Source organism: Rhinatrema bivittatum, chromosome 14 (genome assembly GCF_901001135.1).
Source record: "Rhinatrema bivittatum chromosome 14, aRhiBiv1.1, whole genome shotgun sequence".
NCBI classification, from domain to species: domain Eukaryota; kingdom Metazoa; phylum Chordata; class Amphibia; order Gymnophiona; family Rhinatrematidae; genus Rhinatrema; species Rhinatrema bivittatum.
This window is the reverse complement of record NC_042628.1, coordinates 53,199,702-53,216,251: the sequence shown is the minus strand read 5'-3', so window position 1 is coordinate 53,216,251 and position 16,550 is coordinate 53,199,702. Positions and strand designations below refer to the sequence as shown.

The following is a 16,550-nucleotide window of genomic DNA, read 5'->3' as shown; positions in this document are numbered from 1 at the left end:
AGGCAATGGCAAAGTTCGGCAGGCACCACGGAGGGGCTCTGATCCCACCACTCTCGACTCCCAGAAATGCATAGGAAGAGAGGTGGAAAGCTGCCTGGAATAGTGCAGTCTATAAATTCCAAAAAATATATAAATAAATAGAATCAGACAAACGAGTGTGCCAAACCCAATGCATTCCCACAGGAATACACATTTTGTATGCTTCAGAATGAGCCTCTGGGTGCCCTAGAACAATCGTGCAGTAATGTGCAGATATCATAGCAGCGGCTTTGCTGCAGTCCACTCCAGGCCTGCTGGGAGCTCCCAGCTCACAGCTCACTTGCTTCCATCATCCAGCCCATCTCATCAAAGGTAGGGAAACAGGACCCAATTACAGAGGAGGAAATGTTCCAGCCTGCCATGGGACCCACCAGGCAGGACAGTTCTTGGGGGGGGGGGGGGGGGGGGGGGGGGAGGGGCAGGAGGAGGTGGCTTCCCTTCCCTCTAAAGGCTGAGATTGAACGGGTTAGGGATGGTTTGGATGCTCTGAGATTGAAGAGGGGAGAACAGCAGTTCAGGAAAGGTGGGGAGGGAGGCAGGGGCAACCTGACCACTGAACCCCATCCTTGTTAGGTCTCAGGCAGGCCCTGGCATGAAGGATGTGGCCTCGGTAATGAAATCTTTGGAACAGATGGACACATTTCTGCCTCATTGTCTTTCATCTGCCGCCTGCTCTGCTCATCACCACTTTCTGCAGGGTATAAGGAGAAAAAGGCCCAAGCTGGTACAGACAGAAAGCAGCTCAAAAAGACGTCAGTGTGCATGAAGCTCTGACTAGAAATGGACTGAACATGTCTGGCTTTCTATGGGTGTGTCTTTCTCTGCATGCCATTTTTGGTTAATTTATTTTTGGTGTTTCTATGTATATGTCTTAAATTTACATTGAATCATACCATTAACACCAAAGAAAAGTTTTTTATTCACAAATTTCACTTGATTCACTTGTTTTGTTTTTAATCTGAGAGGCATTCTATTAATTAATTCATCAATTTTTATATTTATGTGGTGTTTTTTTTAGGAAGAAATAGCTCTCAGCATTGTCTATACTATATACAAATGGAATGGCAATGCACTTCAAGGCGCTGAATTCACACATAGTAAATGTCCAGATAACCCATTGCATACTTTTGATTGCATACACATAGGAGAATATATTGGTGTATTCTTGACACCTTAGAAGTGTAACAAGATTTCTGATTTGGAGAAAGGATACGCTATTGACCTCTTAGAAGGCAATAGCCAGTTAAGACATAATCACACTTCATTTTATTGTAGTTTCCAAGGATACCACTGGTTTATGGAAGATAGCCATGGTTTCTTGGAGGGGAGAGGGATCTCCAGAGGCAGAGGGCTGGGGGGAAAAGAAAGATGGGTAGAGAGATGGACCGAAGAGAAATGAGGGAACAAAAAGAAAATGGATTGAAGGAGAGGAGAAAATTGAGACAGGAGAAGAGGAGAGAAGAAAGATAAGAAAGGACAGATGGGAAGAAAGAGGAAAGAGATGGGAAAGAAATGGAAAGGAGAAGCGGCAGCTGGGTGGAGAGATGGGCAAAAGAGAAGGAATGAAAAGGAGTCTCAAGTAGAAAGATATGAGGATATGTCAGACAAAACAAAAATATGGAAAAAAGGTGGGAATGAGAGAGGAAAGACATAGGAAAGAGAAAAAAGGGAAGAGGGATTGGCAAAGAGAGTAGAGAGAGATGGGGAGATGTGGGAAAGAAAAAGGAGAGAGCGATAGGAGCAGATATGGGGAACAGAGGAAAATGGGAGGAGGAATAGGGGATGTATAGGAGAAAGAAGAGGAGAGATATAGGAAGAAAGTAAAGAGATGTGAGATGAGAGAGGAAAGATATAAGAGGTGAGCTTGGCAAAATAGAGAAAGAATATGGTAGGACATGGAAGAAAGATAGAAAATGGGGTAGGGGAACAAAGAAGAGTCAGACAGGATGAGGTAATGAAAAAAAGGAGGGAGAATGATACGGGAGAAATTTGGAAGAGAGGTAAGTAGGGAGAAAGGAAAAAGAGATGGGAGCAAAGAGAAATGGGAGAAGATGTGGGGATGAGAGGAGAGAAAGATGAGATGAAATGTGAGAAGCAGAAAAGAAAGAGATGGGAGGAGAGGGGATCAGAGAGGAAATGGTAGAAAGGTGAATGTAGAGTAAAGATAAGGAGAGCTGGGAGAAAAGAGGAAAGATTGGTGCAGAAGGGGAGGAGATGGGAAAGCAATAGAGGTGGGGAAGAAAGATAGAGGTTTAGGGAACTGGGAAGAGAGTGAAATGAAAGAGAAAAGTGTGGGAAAAGAGTGAAGGGATTATAGAGGTGTGAGAAGAGAGAGATGAGAAGAAAGGCAATGAAAAGAAAGATGAGAGGAAGGAGATGGCAGGAGCGTTGGATAATAGAGGGTAGAGATTTAAGGGGAGCTGGAAGAATAGAGTTGACAGCTGTAAGGAAAGGTATGGAAAAGATAGAAAGATGGGATAAGATGGAGGGAACAGATGAAGAAGAGAAAAAAAGAAAGGGTAAAAGAAGAGTTGAAAGAGAAAGAAAGAGATGGCAGAAGAGGTATAGGGAGAGAAGTGTGATTGCAGGAAAGGTAGAAGGGAGAGAGAGGAGAGAGGAGAGAAATAGAAGAGGGAAAAGAGGTGGAAGGTGAGTTGTGGAAAAGGAAAGAGAAAATGAAGACAGAAGAAGAGATAGAAAGATGGGAAAGAAAGAGGAAAGAGATGGGAGGAAAGTTGGAGAAGAGAGGAGAGAGATAGAAAAGAGATGAAAGGAGAAGTAGGAAGAAGAGAAAGATGGGAAGAGTTGTGGTGAAAAGAAGAGAGAGAGATGGGATGAATGCTGGGGAAGAGAAGAAGATGATAGATCAAAAGGTGGAGAAGGAGGGATGAAATATGGGATGATAGGTGGGGAGCAGAAAGAAAAGAAATTGGAGGAGAGGTGGGAAAGAAAAAGTAAAGAGATCTATGGAGATGTGGGAGAAGAGAGATGAGAGATGGGTGCAGATGTAGAAAAGAGAGAGGTTGATTGATGGATTGATTGATTTATAGACATTTTACCAAGAATAGCCTCAAGATGTGTTACAACAAATTTAAGTCAGACAATTACACTTGAGATAACTTAAAGTGGGGAACAGATTTACAGTTAGAGTAGCATTGGGAACTAGTGGAGTATAACTTAAAGTCCTTAATCTGAAGTTCAGGTAGATAGCTCAAGGGGAAATTGGGTCTCAGTATGGAAGACCTGGCTGTAAAGCCATGCCTTAGATTTTTTTTTCCTGAAAGCGAGGTAGCACGACATACATTGAAGGAACAGTGGTATCTTGTTCCAAATTTTTGGTGCATAGAAGCTGAAAGCATGAAGTCTTATACAGGACAGTCTAGCAGAGACCGGAGGAGGAGAGGAAAGCAGGACCATTTGGTGTTGTGTCTGTGGACCCTTGGGCTGGAGTGAGATTGGCTCTGCCTGCAAGGAGGAGCCCTGCAGGTTCACGGCCAGCAGACGGACCCAGACAAAGCAGAGACCGGTCTGGAATTTCACCTTTACCAGCCCACATTCCCCTTGGGTTGAGCCTTTGGGTGCCAGGACCAGCAGGACTTAGGCAAAGGTCTCTGCTGATGACTAGAGATGTGGTCCATGGGCAGGCAAGGGTCAGGGGCAGGTAGTGGTCAAGCGAAACAAGGGTCCAGGCAAAGGTCAGATGCAGGGAGCAATCAGGCGTAACAAGAGTCCAAGCAAAGGTCAAAATCAGGTATTCATCCGAGGGAGAGCAAGAGTTATGGATAGGGCTAAGGCAGATCGGGCAGGCAAAGGCTGGAACAGGCTGGGCAGATGAAGGCAGGAAGTAACACGCACTACAGAATGTAGCTGGACCTCTTGCTGAGGCATCTGAAGGGCATCAAGACTGCCTTTAAATAGGGGCAGAAGGGCAGGAGAGTGACATCATCTAAGGATGCCGCAAGGTTTTTCCTGCCGCAGGCCCTTTAACTATGGGAGCGTAGGTGCACACGTGCACTAGAGGGGCCCAGCGGCAATCTGCCACACAGGTGGGGATGGCGACGTGCCATCACATCTGAGAAGAAGGCCCAGCAGAGTCATTGTGAGTAGTACGGCTTGCGGGAGGAGAGAAGCTTAGAGAAGTATTCAGGTACCTATTTATTCATGCACTCATAAATGAAGCAAAGAGTTTTGAATGTGATTCTACTTTCCACTGGGACCCAGTGCAGTTGGTGGAGCATTGGCTGTATGTGTTCTATTGCTCTGGCTCCTACCAAAATTCTAGCAGCAGTACTTTGTAGGAGCTGGAGGTGCTTCACAGTGTATTGTGTGATGCCATTAAATAAGGAGGTGCAGTAGTCAATTCAGCTGGTAATTACTGCATGGATTACAGTGGCAAAGTTATGTTTATTGAGATAGTTGTGCAATTGGCAGATCTGGAGCAAGTACATAAAGGAGGTCTTCACCACCTTAGCGATGAAAGATTCCATGGTGAGCTCAACCCCTATGCTATGTATTGACTCCTTAGGATGTAATGGGGTACCTCACAGAGCTAACCCTCTCAGCAGAGCCAGAGGAGTTCAGATTTGGAGGATTTTAACTTGTTTGTGGTCATTAAGCCACTGGGCTACTGCTGTAAGGCAATTATTGAGGTCTGCAATGGATGACGTTTGGTCAGGTCTCATTTTGAGAGGAGATGGGAAGAAGTGGTGAAGAGAAGAAAAATGGATGAGTGAGAAATAAAGAGGTGAGAGATGTGAGTGAGATATTTGGGAAGAGATGTGAGAAGAAAGATGGGGAGAAGAGAGAGAGATGGGGAAGAAGGGTGGGAAAGGAAAAGAAAGATGGGATGAATAGTAAAGGTTATAGAGGAAAGAGATGGGAAGGAGATGGAGAAGGGAGGACAAAGATAGGAGGAGAGATAAGGAAGAATGAGGAAAGAGGTGGGAGAGATGAGAAAACTAGAGAAAAGAGATCTGCAGAGAGATGGGTGCAGAAGTAGAAAAGAGAGAGGAAGAGCACTGAGGACAGAGGAAGGGAAAGAGGTGTGGAAAGAGAGTGAAGACAAATAAAGAGTTGTGGAAACTGCCTGGGGCCAGTTGGGAGTAGAGTGAGGAATACAGAATAGAGATTTTAGGAGAGCTGAGAGAAGAGAGCAGATGTGATGTGAAGCTGATAAGACAATGGAAAGAGATGAGAGGAATGGTATGGAAGAGAGAAAAAGTACTTCCCAAATATCTCATTCATATCTCTCACCTCAATATTTCTCAATCCTCCTCCCATTTTTCCTCTCTTCACCAATTCTTCCCATTACTTCTCAAAATGAGACCTGACTAAACTTCATTAATTGCAGACCTCAATGATTGCCTTACACTGGATGGGAGGAGAGGTGGGAAAAGGTGAACTGGGAGAAAGGAAGGGAAGAGAGACAAAATATATAGGAGAAGAGGAGGGACAGTAATGAAGGAGAATAGATGGGGAAGAGAGTGATGTGGGAAGATGAGGAAGAAAAATGAGAGTTTAATAGGAGGGGATATTGGGAAGAGAATGAGAGTGAGAGGAAAAGTGGGAAATAGAGAGGAACATAAGATCATAAGATATGCTATACTGAGTCAGACCAAGGGTCCATCAAGCCCAGTATTCTGTTTCCAACAGTGGCCAATCCAGGCTACAAGTACCCAAACACTAAGTAGATCCCAAGCTACTATTTCTTATTGATTAATAGCAGTTTTATGGACTTATCCAAACCTTTTTTAAATCCAGTTACACTAACTGCTGTACCCACATCCTCTGGCAATGAATTCCAGAGCTTAACTATGCATTATGTGAAAAATAATTGTCTCCAATTTGTTTTAAATGAGTTACTTGCTAACTTCAAGGAGTGCCCTCTAGTACTTTTATTGTCTGACAGAGTAAATAACTGATTTACATTAACCTGTTCAAGTCCTTTCATGATTTTGTAGACCTCTATCATATCCCCCCTCAGCCGTTTCTTCTCTGTACTGAACAGCCCTAACCTCTTTAGCCTTAGCTGTTCCATCCCCTTTATCATTTTGGTTGCTCTTCTCTGTACTTTCTCCAGTGCAACTATATTTTTTTTTAGATGCGGCGACCAGAATTGTATACAGTATTCAAGGTGTGGTCTCACCATGGAGTGAAGCAGAGGCAATATGACATCCATTGTTTTATTCGCCATTCCCTTCCTAATAATTCCTAACATTCTGTTTGCTTTTTTGACTGCCACAGCACATTGAGCTGACGATTTCAATGCATTCTCCACCATGATGCCTAAATCTCTTTCCTGGGTGGTAACTCCTAATATGGAACCTAATATCATGTAATTACACCATGGGTTATTTTTCCCTCTATGCATTACCTTGAACTTGTCCACATTAAATTTCATTTGCCATTTGGATGCTCAATCTTCCAGCCTCGCAGTCCTCTTACAATTTATCACAATCCACTTGAGATTTAACTATTCTACGTAATTTTATGTCATCTGTAAATATGATCACGTCACTTGTATCCCTTTCCAGATTATTTATAAATATGTTAAAAATCACCAGTCCAAGTGCAGATCCCTGATGCATTCCACTGTTTACCCTTTTCCACTGTGAAAACAGACCATTTAATCTTACTCTCTGTTTCCTATCTTTTAAGCAGCTTGCAAACCACAAAATGATATCGCCTCCTATCCCATGACTTTTTAGTTTTCTTAGAAGCCTCTCATGCAGGACTTTGTCGAATGCCTTCTGAAAATCCAAATACACCACATCTACTGCTTCACCTTTATCCATGTTTATTAACCCCTTAAAAAATGTAGAAGATTTGCAAGGCAAGACTTCCCTTGGGTAAATCCATGCTGGCTGTGTCCCTTTAAACCATGTCTATCTAAATGTTTAGTGATTTTATTCTTTATAACAGTTTCAACGATTTTTCCTGGCACTGAAGTCAGGCTCACAGGTCTATAGTTTCCCAGATCACTTCTGGAGCCCTTTTTAAATATCAGGGTTACATTGGCCACCTGCCAGGCTTCAGGTACAATGGATGATTTTAATGATAAGTTACAAATTAATTGTTTTATGTCTGAAATTTCATTTTTGAGTTATTTCAGAACTCTGGGGTGTATACCATCTGGTCCCGGTGATTTACTACTCTTCAGTTTGTCAATCTGTCCCACTACATCTTCCAGTTTCACAGTGATTTGGTTCTGTTCATCTGAATTGTCACCCTTGGAAACCATTTACAGAACAGGTATCTCCCTAACATCCTCTGCAGTAAACATTGAAGCAAAGAATTTGTTTAATTTTTCTGTGATGGTCTTATCTTCCCTAAGTGTTCCTTTAACCCCTCTATCATCTAATGGTCCAACTGACTCCCTCACAGGCTTTCTGCTTCAGATATATTTTTTAAAGTTTTTATTATGAGTTTTTGCCTCAACGCCTAACTTCTTTTCAAATTCTACTCTTAGCCTGTCTTATCAATGTCTTACATTAAACTTGCCAATGCTTATGCATTTTCCTATTTTCTTCTAATGGATCCTTCTTTCAATTTTTGAATGAAGATCTTTTGGCTAAAATAACCTCTTTCACCTCACATTTTAACCATGCCGGCAATCATTTGGCCTTCCTTCCACCTTTCTTAATGCGTGGAGACAAATGGGAAAAGAGATGTGGGACAAGAGAGAGAAGAAGAATGGAAAAAAACATTGTAGAGAAAGGAGTATAATTGCAGGAAAGGTGGAGAAGAAGAGAGAAGAGAGAGAAAAGATGGGAAAAGAAATGAGCAAGCACAGGAAGATATAGGAGATGAGGAATTGAAAAGGAAGAAGAAAGGTGAAGTAAATAGAAGAAAGAAATAGAGAAGGGAGAGAAAGGAGAGGGCAATGGGAGTAGATTTGGGAAAGAATTAGATGAGAAATAGGAGATTTGCGAAAGAGAGAGGAGAGAGATGAGAAGGTAAGTGGGGAAGAGGAGATGAAAGAAACTGGAGGAGAGAGAAGAGGAAGAGAAAAGGGGTAAAAGAGAAGAGTGAGATGGGAAGGGAGGGGAGATGGTGAAGTGAGAGAAAAAGACAGGAGGAGAAAGGTGGGAAAGAAGAAAAAGGAAGAGAAAAAGATAAAAGGGAGAAATGGAAGAACAGAGCAAGGAAATGAAATGAGACATAAAGAGAAGGGGACAGAAGAGGTCAAGCTCTGACATGATGAAGAGAAGAGCAGGTTCTCTTCTCTAAATAAGTTTCTGTCTCTTTAATCTGTAATAAATGTCCTGCCCTTTTATAAAGAGTTATGTGTGGTGTATGTGCAGAAATGTAGATATATGTTATATGAATATGTAGGGTGTTATATGAATATGTATGGCTGGATATGCAGTGTGTGTGTGTGTGTGTGTGTGTATCTGTACAGGTGTGTAAGGTGTGTTTGCAGTGCCTGATGTTCATTAGATGCTGACATCTAGAATCAATACACAAACATGTAATATGCTGACTACATGGTCTCTATGGCACACTGCAAAATCCTAGGATGTGTCCCCAGTAACAAAGTATGCAGAAGGTATACAGGAATAACTGAGCAGACTGGATGGTCGTTTGATGCTGTCATCTACTATGTTACTATGCTAGAACAGAAAATAAGTACAATATAATCCATCATTGTGTGTGTCTGATTGGATAGAAGAAGTAAGAAGATATAGAAAGAAAAAGAAAGATTAGACAGACAGACAAATATTGTATATGGGCCACTAATCCCAGAGTGAATGAATACTGAACAGCTATCTGTCTTATTTGAACAGCAGCATCCATAACCCGATTATAAGGTCTTCTGGTAAGAGCAGACCTCCTCAGATTTTCTGTAATCATGCTGTGTTGGATAGTTACCTGCTAATTGATTCAGCACTTCCCCCACCCCCTTCCTGTGCATGATCCACCAGCTTCAAAGCTAATGAGAGGGTAAGGCCAGGTGCAAGAGCAGTCTGGCTGGCTGTACTGTGCTAGGCAGAGATGTCTCAGCTGTACTAGATGCCCCTGGCACAGGGAGGTGGGCAAGCGAAACCACTGCCCCCCTCCCCCCCCCCCCCCCACTCCTCTTCCCCAGTACACACCCTTATATAAAACAGCACATATTTTAGATACACACACACACACACACACCTAACCCCACCCTAACCACCACCACCAATGCACACAACACCGAGACACTATCCCCATACACACAAACAAACCATACCAGAAACACATACTGACACCAACCCTATACACACAAAACAGCACCCCTGCACACAACACATGCAAACACCGCCCCAGCACACACACACACACACACACACACACAATCATAACCTATATACACACAAACACAGCTAGGGTAGTACCACCCATATTCATAGCGCTTCAAGGTCTGCCCCTCAGACAGTGCCCCGGGCACACAGCCCCGCCGTCCGGGACTGGGGGTGGCATGCGCTGACTTACGGAATCAGTGAAGTGCAGAGTCCAGGAGATGCCAAACCCTCGGCCGGAGGGGCGCTCCCTCCCTCCCTGGGAATCCTTAGCAGCAGCCCTCGGTCTCCATCCTTCCAGGCGACTCCGGGAACCAACAAGTTGGCAGGGGAAACTCACCCCCTGCGCCCCCCCAAAAAAGGAAAATCCACTCAAAAGCGCACAAAAAGCTGCTAACGCAGAAACCCGTGGAAGGTCCTGAAGTTCCGCTGTCCCGATAGTTATTCTCTGCCCCCCATGGAACTATTTTCCTGTCACGATGGTTATTCTCTGTCCCGATCGTTCGTTGTTCTTCGTCCAGGTCCTGGTTACCCTGCTGTCCCGATGGGGTTGTCCGAATGGAACCTGGTTACTCTGTGTCCGGCTCCTAGTTATTCTGCTGTCACCATGTGGTTATTCTGTTGTCACGATCACCATACTCTGTCCCGATCATTGTTGTGCTGTCACGATGCGGTTATTCGGTTGTCCCGATTCTGGTTATTTGACTGTACAACAAGAGACCGCCATCCTGTACTGACAATCGGACCAAGGGCCCCCACAAGGACCGGGCCCCAGAGGGACGCACACATCGAGGCCCCCAGGAGCATATACATAGGGCCCCCCTCCTCCAGTACCAACGCCCAGAGAAGGGAAGTTTAAACCCCGCACCGGAGGGAGAAGGGGCTGGGGGGCTGTCGGCTTTGGATTGTTAAAACGCCCCAATTCCGGCGCAGAAATGTGGGGGGCTGAGGTTGTCCAGGGGTCCGAAGATCAGAGTCCGCTTCATGGCACCCCAGGAGAGGCGGCAGGTGAGGGGGGATGGGAAAGGGCAGAAGAGGGCATGGAGAGAGTAGCTGGGGAGTCACCGGTCCCAGAGGGGGCTGCAGCACTCCGCCTCCTCTCCCCCCCCGAACCTGGGCCCCTCTCTCTCTGGACCGCTCTCCTTGTGTCTGCGGTGGCCGGGACGGGCTGACAGCTGCCGGGGGGTGGGGGGTGGAGCAGATCCGCTCGGGCGGGGGCTGTGCAGAACTACCGGGAGCGTCCTGGTCCCCGCAGCCCGGGAGGAGGCCACGGAGAGTCTCCGAAGAGGAAAATCATCCAGTGGGGGAAAGCCCCCAGAGAGCCGGGCTCAGCCGATCCGGGCGGGAGCTGCCGCCGGAGCCCGATCTGCCTCGGTCCTCTCAGCTCCCGGGGTGCTGCTGAGAGGGCCACAGCAGGGCCCCAGGCTCTGTCTATCCCGGTCTTCCTCCGGTGCCTCAGGGATGGAGGGCCTGCCGCGTGTGGAGGGAGTGCAGGAGCCCCTTCCTCTCCGGCTCGGGAGCGGGGGGAGGGGTTGGAGGGTCCGTACAGTGGAGGTGTGGGGTTCCTGGAGGAGAGGGGCTTCCGATGGCCACGGGAGAGGAGGGGGGGGTCTCAGAGCATTGGTATTCCGTGCTGGCTGCTCCTGCTGCAGGAAGAATCCTGATCAGCTCCTCAGTATGCAGGTCTCAGCACAGCTCCTCACACCATCAATGGGCGGAGGGAAGGGGGGGAGGGAGGAGAGGGGCAGGCCGGAGAGAGCAAACAACAGACAGGCAGGTCCCGGAGAGAGGGGAACGGAGGAAGAGGGAGAGAGAAAGAACAGAAAGGTGAGGGGGAAGGAGGAAAGGAAGGCTGAGGGGGTGGAGGGGTCTCGGGGGAGGAGAGAGAGAGAGAGAAAGAGAGAATGGGCAGGGGTGAGGAGAGGGCTTGAAAACAAAGAGAGAACAAAAGAAACAAAGAACGAAAGAAATGAGAGCAGGAGGACAGAGGATAAAGGGGAAAGGTGCCTTCAGTTCATAGAAGAGAGGAGGGCAGGACTTGTGGATTGTGTTGGCTGAAGTCTGGCTCCCATCCTCCTGCTTCTCTTGTTCTCCAGGCAAATGCTACAAAGACAGGAGGGGAGCTGCAAGAATCAAGAATAATTCACAAGGAAAGGAAGACAACAGGGCTGCTACTGAAAGGAAAGTTGTGTGTGTGTGTGTGTGTGGGGGGGGGGGGGGGGGGTTCTTAGTCTGCAGCAGTGGAAAGGGAGGATCATGGACCCTCTCTATTTGTAAGTATGGGAAGGAAGGAGGAGGAATTGTGCCGGGCTGAACAAGACAGCAAAGCAGGACTCTCTCCTTCCCTCCCTGCTCGCCAGAGAGCCTTGCTTTGAGGTCACACAGCTTACCCCAGAGGGCCATGGATATCTGTCTGGGGGCTCACCTAGCAGAAAGGGGCACCCAGTGCTGCTGGAAACCCACTGGCAGGGCACTGCTGTGAGGAAGCTCACCCTGCCGGTATCTTTCTGGCTGGAACTTTGCTTCCATATTAGGCAATTATCAGGATGCACCACTTTTCAAAGCAAGAACCATGTTTTTTCCTGACCGAATACTCTTGGGGTGCACAGAAGAAGGTGGCAGAGTGTGCCGGGGGGAAACACTTTAATGCTAGAGCAGGAAGTGAGGAAACAAGAAAGGGTTACATCAAAGCATTAGGGCAAGGTTAGATGTGGAGGAGGCACAGCTGCCGGTGGAGATGTAAGCAACATCGGTGCACTAAGACTCTCCCACCTTTTTGAGAAGGTTTAAAACATTAATAATAATTCTTCAGCTAATATCATCTATCAAGACATAAGTGAAATATTAATTAGATAACAATTGTAGCATATCACTCAATGTAATCTAAAGGTAATTTGCAAATTTAAGTATATTAATGAGAACCTCACCCAATTAAATATTTTAATGTAAGTCATAAACTAAAGTCCATGTAAGGGACTATTGTACATTGACTATTTCATGTTGTCTTCATTCCGGCATCTCTTGAGTCTATGCCCAGCCAGCGATTTTGTCAGGAAATCTGCCCACATTAATTTAGTATAACAATATTCCACCTTCATTATCTTCAAGTATTGAATTTGTACAAAACTCATGTATTGAACAAGATGTTTCATTTTTGTGTTGACTATTCCATTACTTGTCAATGTTTATGCCAATTGATTGTTGTTCTTAATGAGAACAGGCGTTTATAACCATTTTCCGCAATCAAGCTCACCAAGTAATTCTCTCAACCAAAAGAGCCTTTGGCCCAGTGGCACTAATTTCACTCTGGCATATAGCAACAGCAGTAGGGTGGTGTTGATTTTATTTCCACGCAACTGAATTATTCCTGCTCTTCCCCCCCCCCCCCCCCAAAAAAAAAAAAGATGGTAGCCATTTGTTCAACACTGTCCTTTGATATCATCTTTCCAGTTGGCATCAGTGTAACCAATTAGTGATCTGGCTCTATTAGCATAGATGATTCCTTAATGATGGTTCCTTTTAGGTAGCACAAGGATGGTAACTTTTAGATTGGCACGTGATGATAACTTTTAGGCTGGTGCATGGGTGCACATGTGCACATAGGTTCGTTGGCCCACACCCAGGGACGTGGCTATTTTATAACATACTTGCGTATACATGTGTACTGAATTACCTGTGCATGCAAATCCTGCTTCTATCTCGTAAGTGGGGGGATTTTAAAATGGACATGCGCTGATGCATTTGCCAGTTTTACCAGTTCATTCCTAGTTCACCCAGTCAACAGTTAGGTCCTCCAACCCCCCCCCCCCCCCCCCTGGTTTGATAGCCTGTACACCCCCCAGTCACCCCAGACTTTTTAAACCCTTCCAAAATGTCTTGTTTTTTTATTTTATTTTTTGGACTTACACGCCATCTATAGCAGCAGTAAAGTTACGTGGCAGGGGGCCTCAGTGAGTGCTGGATTGCGTAAGTATTTACATGGAAATTTCAGATTAAAGTCTCAAAACGCTCATGTACCACCCAGACCATGCCCATGTCCTGCCTCTTTTTGAGAAGTTTTGAAATGTGTGCACAGCAACATTTACGCGTGTTTCTGGGCAGCTTTTAAAATCTGCTCAACATGTGCAAGCCCGACATATTCACACATCCCCTAATTTCAGCATGTGTTGGGCTATTAAAATTCACCTTTATGTGATTAATAGCCACTACCTGCATGTCTTGAGGGATTCTGCATGTATTGCGACGTGACAGTGCACTTATTGGATAAGTGAGGTCTGGATGACTTCCAAGCCTGAGGTACATCAGGCTGCCCAGTATTTCTTGGAAGCTCTTCATATCATTTTCTGGCAATTCTTAAAAATTTTCCAACTTTTGATTAGGATCCTTGGGAGTTTCTTTGGGTTTGCTTTCTGTCATACCAAACTTTTTAAGCATGTCTTTTATAAGCGTTTCTTGGGAAATTATTTGATATCCAGTTTGTCTAATTTTGAGTCCTAACACTGTATTCATCTGTTTGCTCTCTTTCAATTTGAATCAGTTTGTGATTTTCTAGATTTTGTCTCAGTAATCTTCAAGGTACATCATTGACATGAACATCGAGTTTCCCTGTTTTTGTGACATATGAAAAACACATGGATCATTCTTTAGTTACTTGAATCTGCTCTCTATGAGGTGTTCTCTCATTTTTTAAAAGATTCAAACCAGACTCTGACTGATTGTTGTAAGCTGTAAATGGTTTGGACTAAGATGCGGACCTTGTTTTCATTCCCTAGTTTGATGTGACCTTCAGGTTGATAAATGTAGATTTTTTCTTTCAGTCTTCCATGAAGATATGCAGTGACAACATCATACATTTTAATGCCCGTCGTGGGTAGTGCTAAGTATCAAAAGAGCTCTCAAGTTTCACTGAAGACCTTCCCATGTGTTTGAATGCAACTAATGGCTCCAAGTCATGCCTTCCCCTTGTTTATGGAGTTGTCAGGACTCAGTTTTAATTTGCATACCCATTTTGAATTGATAATTTTTATGCCCAGGGCTTTGTCTACTGATTTCTACACATTGTGATGCTGTAGAGATTTCATTTCTTCTTGCATGTTTTTTTCCCATTGTGATATATATTTTCCTGCTATGGCCTTTTTATTAGTATATGGTGCAATTTTTTTTATTTTTAACTTATTTACATTTAATATGCACCTGTAAAGCAATTATCTAAGTGTTTCACCTTTTTGGCAACTCATGCTTGTTGATCATGATTTTGGTTATCTTTGTTACGGTTGAGGACCCTTTGGCTGGCTGAAACAGTGGATGGTATGCTGTGGAGGCCCACAGTGAGTGTCTCAGCCGGGAGGCGGCACTGAAGAAACTCGGAAGAGGCTTCACCACTGGAAGTCTGTGGTCCCCCAGGAGGAGCCCGTATGGACCCGGACCTCTTGGACTTAGGTGGGGCCCTATGCGACCAAGGGTCCGGACTGCGGCCGAAGAGATGGATGAAGGACGGCTGGGCCCAGGTAGTTGAAGAGTCTTCACCCTCGAAAGCCCGCGGCTCCCCCGGGAGGAGCCCGTGAGAGCCCGAGCCGCTGGGACTTAGGAGAATCCTCTGAGCCAGCAAGTACCGGATACCTGAGATGATGGAAGAAGCCGAAGTCGGAGTCCAAGAGCGAAGCTGGGTCAGAAGCCAGAAGTCCGATTTCCAAACCAAAACCAGGGATCTAAGCCAAAGACGGAGTCGTGGGACGGAGCCGGGTCAAAGCCAGAAGTCAGAGGACGAACCAAAACCAGGAGCAGAAGCCGGAGTCATGGTCAGGAGACGAAGCAGGGTCAGAAGCCAGGAGTCAAGTGTCAGCGGAGGCGAACCGAAGTCTAATGCAGCAACTAAAGACACAGAAGACTGTGGAACCTCGTTGCAAGGCCCTGAACTGCTGCAGCTGCCGGTTTAAATGGCCCGGCAGCGTCTGACGTCATATGGGGCTGTTCCTGTGTTTTCCCATGCTGGCCTCTTTAAGAGGGAACACTAGCACGCGCGCGCGCCTAGGGGGTGGGGCCAGCCGGGGATCAGCATCGGCGTCTCCCCTGCAGGCAGAACACCGCGCAGGGCCACATCTTCGGCCTTGGAGGCCAGGGGGAAGGTGTCCTTGCAGCCTGGCCGGCCGCGTGGTAAGTGCAGGTCCCAGGGCACGGCCCGGGACCGTAACAGTACCCCCCCTCTTACGCCCCCTCCCTGGAGGCCTGGGTTTATTTGGGTGATCCACGTGGAACTGACAAAGGAGGTTTTTATCCAGGATATTAGAGGAGGGCTCCCAGGAATTCTCCTCTGGGCCGTACCCCTCCCATGAGAGGAGGTATTCCCACCGGCGGCGGTGAAATCGAACATCCAGGACATCCTTCACCGTATAGGTGCCATCAGTCTCGGCCTCAGTGGCGGTGGGTTCTGGAAGCTTGGCATGAAAGGGGGAAAGCACCACAGGCTTAAGCAGGGACATGTGGAACACGTTGTGAATGTGCAATGTGGATGGTAGTCGTAGGCGGTAGGATACAGCCCCAACTCGCTCTGCCACTGGGAGCCAGGCAGCATAGAAGGGACCTGTAACCGAATATTTCTTGTGCTCAACCAGACCTTACTCCCTGGAAGGAAGACCGGGGCTGGGCGCCATAGTTTGTCAGCGTACTTCTTCGCCCTGGTGGACGCTGTCCGGAGTTTTTCCTGGGTAGAAGTCCAGAGGGTGCACAACTGTCGTGCCGTGAGTTGGACTGCAGGCGAGGGTACTGTCAGTGGCAGAGGCAATGGAGGCCTAGGGCTCTTTCCATAGACCAGTTGAAAGGGGGACAGGTCAGTTGCAGAGTGTTTGTGGCGGTTATATGAAATCTCGGCCCAGGGTAACAAGGTGACCCAGTCATTTTGTAGCTCTCCGACGAAGGCCCGAAGGAAGGCCTTCAGAGTTCGGTTGGTCCGTTCGGCCTGACCATTGGCCTGGGGCTGGAAAGCAGTAGTGAGATCCAGCCACACTCCGAACGTCCTGCAGAACTTCCTGCAGAGGGACCTCCAGTACTTCGCCGTAAACTGTGGACCGCGGTCTGAGGTAATGTGTGAAGGGAGTCCAGGTAGTCGGAAGACGTGCTGTGTGAAGAGGCTAGCTAACTCCGGCGCTGAAGGCAGATTGGCGAGAGGCACGAAGTGAGCCATTTTTGAGAAACGGTCGACCGTGACCCAGATCACGGTCTTCCCGTCGGAAACCGGCAAATCCA

General features: G+C 46.5%; 1 protein-coding gene across 1 annotated transcript in view; it reads right to left on the bottom strand.

The window, feature by feature from the left end:
- GRIK5 (glutamate ionotropic receptor kainate type subunit 5) overlaps positions 1 to 10,933 on the bottom strand; it is a 248,979-nt gene extending 238,046 nt beyond the window's left edge. Inside the window, 1 exon segment of the mRNA XM_029577154.1 lies at positions 9,502 to 10,933. The gene's annotated coding sequence lies outside the window, so the exon portion shown is untranslated.
- Positions 10,934 to 16,550: the final 5,617 nt, after the last annotated feature.